Genomic DNA, 6828 nt, shown 5'->3' with positions numbered 1-6828 from the left:
AAACAGCAGGTCGAGCGAGGCACCTCCCCTGGTAGGCTCACTTACCAGCTGTGTCAGGAAGTTGTCTTCCACACACTCCAGGAACCTCCTAGACTGCTTCCTCTCTGCCATGTTGTATTTCCAGCAGATGTCCGGGAAGTTGAAGTCCCCCACGAGAACAAGGGCTAGCGATTGAGAGACTTCTGTCAGCCGCTTGTAGAAGTCATTTAAATGACATTTGATCCTAAATTGGAGAATACTGCTATAGACAGCAACATCCCTCAAAGCAGAAGATCTTTTTTTTTTTTTTTTAATAGCATGGTTTTATACTGTGGAAGTTCCAGGAGGCTTGCTTTTTACATGATTTCCAATATTGCAGCATCTTTGAAAAGGCTAGACACAGTGTTTTCTCTAGAAATTTTAACTTTAGGGCAAACTTAATAGACTACTTTTCTGATTCTCTAAAGAAAAAATCTTAAAATGGAAGTTCTTGCAAGTGGAGGCTTTTTTTTTTTTAAACAACAAACTTGACAAGCCAGTCAAAGCACTCAGGTGTACTCCCTGCCTGGAATCCTTTAACTGGGAAGAGTATGTCTATTTTTTTTTCATGAGGCAATCACGCTTAGTGTTTGGCCCAGGAAAGGCAAAGCTGTGTATATGCTGGATACAGTTCACAGATTCTTCACCTCCTCAGTATGTTTTACAGTACACTTAGTTTACAGGAACCATATAGATCTCTGGGAAATGCCAGTTCTGTCTAATAGGATGAATACTCCTACTGGTCTAACATTTAGCTTAGCAACATTAAATCTTACTATCCTGTGAAGGAAAATAAGCTCATGAGAGGTACCAGATGGGTAGATGTGACACTGGAACCTCCAACCATATGGAGAAGGGTAAAGGATGAAAAACAAAATTAACATTCAGATAATCAGCACCTGTTTTCTCAATGATGTCAAGTTTCACCTTGTGCAGGGAGCATGCACCTTAATGTGTTCTCATAAACATTTGTATATCAAGTGTAGTGTTAAACTCAACAGTTACACCCAGATAAGAACACATGAGGTAGGCTCATGCCTCACATTTAATTCTGGTCTCATAAGAAGAAGAAAGTAGGAAACACACATGGAAATCATAAATTCATAAGTGTATTTGCAAGTAATAGTTTTATCTGTACATACAGCCAGAAGAATAAGTCAAAGTAGGTTAGTTATGTTTTGGGTAAGATCAGCCCCCAGTGTTTGTATGACAGTCTCATGGGGGGAAAAAAAAAGCTTCTCTCAAAATGTGTTTTCAATGTGGAATGAAAAAAGGCGTAGAAATACCCAAGGGAGTGGAACCCTGAGCTGGTAAATTCATGTGGTGGTGTGAAATGCTGTATAGACCTTGTCAGTGGGGAGTCCAGGAAATCAAGTGTCTGGCTTTGTGGACCTGAATTGCACTGTGTGACCCAAATCATCGCTAGCTTGGGGATCTTTGCCATAGGCATTATTCCTTGAGGTAGACATACTCCAAGGAAAGACTTCATGTCAGCCTCTTAGTATGGTTCAGAGGATGTACAAAAATCACAACACAAACTACAGTAGTACACAACTAAGTAGTACACAAGGTGCAGTTTCTGGTGCCCTGTTGTGCTTCTGTACTGCTTCTCCTCACCATCATACTCAGGTGTGCCATTCACATTTGCCATTTAAACTCGGAGAAGGAAGACTGAAGAATTAGTTTCCTCCTAGAATTGTTTTCACTGGCAGTAGTGAAGGGGCAGCATTTGGCTGCCCATGCTCAAAGCCAGCTCCCTGATAATGAGGGCTATTTGAGAAGCCTTAGCTGGCCTTAGAGCTCTTCAAGAAAAGGCTGGAAGAAGCTTCAGAGGGCTAGCTGCTCCAAATACCTCTGCTAAGAAGCCTCATCAGAGGCTCCCCTCCTTCACATGGGAGCTGTTTTTAAGCTGAGGCTTTTGTATAAGGTCCTGGCCTGATGTTGCAGCAGCCTTACAGATATGCCCATGCCTGACCATGTGCTTCCTTGATCCAGTCACTGATAGTAACTCACAGATTTGACTTCCAGGTTTGACCTCAGACTTGCCTCATCATGATGGACTCGTCTGGCAATTGCTGGATGGTGTCTGATCCTGGCTACTCTTTCCAGACCTATCCTGACCCTGACTTGCCAACTCAACTTCCTGGGTTGACTTCAGGCCTGATTTATCACCAGGGACTTGTCTGGTCATCTGGATTCTTGCTGAACCTGGTTACCATCACCAGACCTCCTTGCCTTGCTGGGGTACTGTGGGACTGGACACTTGCCTGTGATGCAACTGCCTCTGCCTCCCCTGTTGTCACCCTCGGATCCTGCCTCCACTTGTTACTTTCTGACAGATCTAATTGGAGTCTTCCATGGCTTAAAGAGGGGAGTGCTTAGAGAAGATGGTGCCAGGTTCATCTTAGAGGTTCACAGGGAAAGTACAAGAGGCAACAGACACAAGCTGTTGGAAATTCCCACTGAATATAAGGAAAATTTAATAATCAGAGTTGTTAAGCCCTGGAACAGGTTGCCCAAAGTTGTTGCAGACTTTCCATCCTTGGAGGTTTTCAAAACTCAGCTGGACAAGACCTTAAACAATCTAATTTTCCAGTTAGCCCTGTTTTGACTAGGAGTTTGGATTAGATGACTTCCAGAGAAGTCACTAGATGACTTCTAAATATTTTTTTTTTTTTCTAGGATTACATGGTATTATGCTCTTGGAGAGACCATAGAATAGCTTGGATATAGCCCTATACTGAGGATGTTGTGCAATGGTAGCACAGATTACACTTTTTGAGAGGTAACAATGATTATTTTGTTCAAAAGTGTATGTATGAAGTACATAAATGAAAATAAAATCTCCAGTAAATCCTGTATACTGTTCCTACTATGTCTTGGGAAAATTGTGATGCCACATATGATCTAATTATTCCTGGTCCCTTTTGGATACCATGTGTTTAACACCTTTGCTCTTGTTCCAGTGCAGAGACCACAGCTGTGATGGGCTTTCATAAAGATCGTGTGGCTACACAATTATCACCCACAACCTAGGTTATTATACTGAATCAGGTTGAATGTGCTACAGACTCACTAATTGTTAGTAGTAACATTCCTTCTGCTATGTCTGCTCTGTCAGGAGGGGTCAAGTTTTCTGAAGAAAGGGGAAATAAAATGTATTCCCTCTATTACTTTGAAACTGAATAGTTATAAAATCTTGTTCTAAGACAGCAACAGAGACCTAGGAGACAGAGTTATAAAATAACCACCAGTGTGTCAACATAAACCAATGAAACAAACAACAAGCACACCTGAATGAGATAAATATTTATGTAACATTCACATTGACAAGAAACAAACTAGGGTAGAAAACCTGCATATTTTCTCTTCTTTGCAAATTAACTTAATTTAGGTAATTGTGATTTCCATAATTTGCAACATTTCCAGGTTATAACAATAATTTTTTAAGGAAGCTGACAGCAACTGGTAAAATATATCATTATTATGCAAACATAAATCTATGTTTCCATATTAATAGCAAAACTTATCAAATTAAGTGAGCCCTTTTTTGGATGATGGGTAATGAAGATCAGTGACATTATGTCTTCAGTAATGATTTTTCTCTAATTAATTTTCTCAGGATATTTCTGGCTGATATCAAAGCTCCTAGCAACAGTGGGTTTATGTCACCGGACTGATATCACTGCGTATCTCACTAGACTTGCTTTGCAGTTCAATATAATACTCCTCTGTCCTTGATCATCTAATTACATGAGATATTTTCCCATTTTCGATGTTCAGTAAAGCAAGCATTTTTTGAAAAGAATTTTTCTTTTAATAATACCATATTTAAACAAAGGTAAATTTCCTCAGGCCATTAATTTAATGCTAATCAAATTGTAATTACTTTTCATTTTCAGCTGTAATGTGCAATTGTTTAATTAAACACAAAACAGTTTTGCCAGCATAGTGATTCCGTAAGATAAGAATTATATTAAATGGCTTCTGTCTCCTGTTTGTTTTGAACAATCTTTTTAGAAGAAGATATTTAAAACTCTGGTAAATACCAGAGATCTTTGGTGCTTACCATGATCTTTCTATTGAGTATTTCTTACTTAATCTTGGTCCTGATATTTTGATTTTAGACATAATAGAAATGCATTCTAAAATTCAGAGTATTTTTAAACCCTGCTCTTTGGGTGAAACAATGGATGAAACACTGTTTAGGTGCCGGAGATAGAGACCTTATTTTTGGCTTTGCAGTGCTTTCCTCTGTTGCCTTCAATAAGCCTTTTCATCAGTGTATCTCTATTTCCTTTTAATTTCCTTTAAGTGTTAGTATAAATCATAAACCCTCCCTTTGTTGGGGTGACTGTTTCCTGCTATGGGGTTTTCTAATTGGTCCTAGTAGAAAATTCCTAAGTGGTCATACTGGAAGAACACAAGTTCATTAATTTACATCTGCAAAGTGTTCATGGTACATTTTGGTAAAATAGACTGTTGAATACATTTATGAGTATTAAAACAAGATTATTTACAGATAGGCACAGAATTAAAAATTAATTTTGACACACACCACTGTTCTAGGATAAGTTCTAACTGTTCCTTAAAATTTGTACTTCATTTTGCTGGGAGAAGTACTAGCAGGGGCTTCTTCCTGTGAACTGCAGGATCATATTTTTTCTGTCACACTCTACACCTTGCTGCTTCTCCACTGGTCTTCAACTCTATATCAAACTTGAAATTTACTACATAATTATGTTCTACATACATTGAATGCTTATTCTCTGTTTTTATTGCTATCCCTGTATCTGATTTTACCCAGCATCTGAGGCTGTATTCCTATAATGACCAGTAACCACTGGTCATCAAAAGTTGTTCTTCTTTTATAACAGACATACCACTTAATCTGGTGTGGGATTAATCTATTCAGAAGCTTCTCACAGATCAGGTAATCATATACCTAAGCTATTAACAGATATACACATTCTAATGTTATTTTTTATTAGAATCTGTGATACTTGAGGTAGCAGGAAGAATTGTAGCATGCATTACTACTTAAAATGGACAACACAGCATGACTGGTGGCAGTGAACCCTGTTCTCCATGGTGCACATGCTTGACTCTGATATGAACTAGTGACCTACATTTAAATGCTAATTCATGAATGACACCGAAATATTAAGGTGTTAAGTTCCTTGGAGCAGGTTTCTCTGGAATCCTTAAGGTTCAGCTTTCAGACTTGACCTCTGGTCATAAAGCCAGCAGAAATACAAAGCAGTTATTCCTGGGCTTTTTCTGGGATATAAGTATATGGGAGTAGGCTGAGACTACTGAATACAGTCCACATTGATTTAATGTTAGTAAATGGCAGCACTTGCTGAAAGTTAACACTGGATTTTTTCCTGTTTTTTTTCAAACTGTATTTACACTAATAAACAATGAATAAACTGGAAAAAAAAAAAAAAAACCACCACTGACTTTGTATGATATCTCCAGGCAACTGTGGAACTATCTTATATACCACTTTGAGATATCTGAACAAGTCATCTATCATTGTAAGTTTCTGCATTGTATTATCAATCATTTAAGCCATTCACCTTCCTTTCTGAAAGTGATAAGACATTTGAGGAGTATATTACAGGTAATGACAATAAGCAGTGTACAGATTTCACTCATTTCATTTAGTATTCAGTCCTGATTACATATGAGTTATCTGTGACAGACTGCAGATACTCTTTTTTTGTCTCTCTCTAATCTTAAAAATGTCCACAAATTCCTATAATAAAATATAATATTTATGGACTTCAGCAAATGGGTATAAAATAAAGTCCATTTTCTGCTTTTATTATTTATTGGACAGAGCTGGAGATGTACAGAATACTCTACTACTTCAGTGAGCTTACAGATGAGGACAAAAACAATAAAGGAAAAAACATGAATAGAAATAGATGCAAACAGTCCCACAAAGAAAATTATCCTGAAAATGTACAGGAAAGACTGTGCTCAGTGAGGAAATCATAGCTTCTTTTTTTAAGCCTGATTAACACCACCCCTTAAATACTGCAAAATTTGCAATGTTAACATGACTTAATTGGCCTACACTGCATAAGCAGAAGGTTCAATATGTCCCTTGAATTGATTGCATACCTGGAGATTTATATTCTTCTGGAATTATTGGTTGTCCCTGGATGCTGCTTGTCTGCCTTAAAAACTAATTATAGCAGACTAGTCCTTTTGAAACTTAAATCATAGAATCATAGAGTAATAGAATGATTTGGGTTGGAAGGGACCTTTAAAGGTCATCTAGTCCAACTCCCCTGACGTGGGCAGGGACATCTTCAACTAGATCAGGTTGCTCAGAGCCCCATCCAAACCAGCCTTGAACGTTTCTAGGGATGGGACATCCACCACCTCTCTGGGCAACCTGTTCCAGTGTTTCACCACCCTCAGCGTAAAAAATGTCTTCCTTATATCTAGTCTGAATCTACCCCGTTTAGTTTAAAACCATCACCCCTTGTCCTATCACCACAGGCCCTATTAAAAAGTCTGTCCCCATCTTTCTTATAAGCCCCCTTTAAGTACTGAAAGGCTACAATAAGGTCTCCCAGGAACCTTCTCTTTTCCAGGTTGAACAGCCCCAACTCTCTCAGCCTTTCTTCACAGGAGAGTTGTTCCATCCCCCGATCACTCTTGTGGCCCTCTTCTGGACCTGCTCCAATAGGTCCATGTCTCTCCTGTGCTGAGGACTCCAGAGCTGGATGCAGTACTGCAGGTGGGGTCTCACCAGAGCAGAGGAGAGGGGCAGAATCACCTCCCTCGCCCTGC

The sequence above is a fragment of the Pygoscelis adeliae genome, unplaced genomic scaffold (genome assembly GCF_000699105.1).
Source record: "Pygoscelis adeliae isolate BGI_AS28 unplaced genomic scaffold, ASM69910v1 Scaffold111, whole genome shotgun sequence".
In the NCBI taxonomy this organism is placed as follows: domain Eukaryota; kingdom Metazoa; phylum Chordata; class Aves; order Sphenisciformes; family Spheniscidae; genus Pygoscelis; species Pygoscelis adeliae.
Note: the sequence above shows the minus strand (reverse complement) of the source record.